We start from the raw sequence: 623 nt of genomic DNA, 5'->3' as shown, positions 1-623 counted from the left end.
TTTTTGAGACAGGGTCTCACTGTAGTTGAGACTGACCTGGAACTCACTACCGCGCCCAGGCTGGTCTCGAACTCATAGTGATCCTCCTGCCTCAGCCTCCTGAGAGCTGGGATTACAGGCGTGTGCCACTATACCCGGGTTTACCTGTCTTTCATTTTGCTCTATTTACAATTTTGGTGTTTTATATAAAATAAACCATACAGTACTTAAGCTTGTGTGTCTGATTTATTTCACTTGACATTATGATCTGAAATAACTCAAGTTTATGATTCTCATTGCAAAGTAGTGCTCCAATATTTGTAAATACCATATTTTAATCCATTTATCTCATAATCTTCTATGATGCTAATTGAAAAACAAAATCAATCAACTCTTTATAAAAACACTAACTTTTTTTCAATGCAAGGGATCAGACCTAGGGTCTTGCATATATGTTAGGTAAGTATTCCACCACTGAGCTATATCCCATTAGACCCAAGAAATATACATTCCTACTAATATTTTTTAACTACTCAGGTAACAAATAAGCATATGAAAGAAAGATGTTGTATGGATGGAAGAATATTAGAACTATTGATCATACAGCTCTCTATTGTTTTTTACAAAGTTCTCTAAGAATCTAT

Source organism: Fukomys damarensis, unplaced genomic scaffold, assembly GCF_012274545.1.
Source record: "Fukomys damarensis isolate Sample0158 unplaced genomic scaffold, DMR_v1.0_HiC HiC_scaffold_32, whole genome shotgun sequence".
In the NCBI taxonomy this organism is placed as follows: Eukaryota; Metazoa; Chordata; class Mammalia; order Rodentia; family Bathyergidae; genus Fukomys; species Fukomys damarensis.
Note: the sequence above shows the minus strand (reverse complement) of the source record.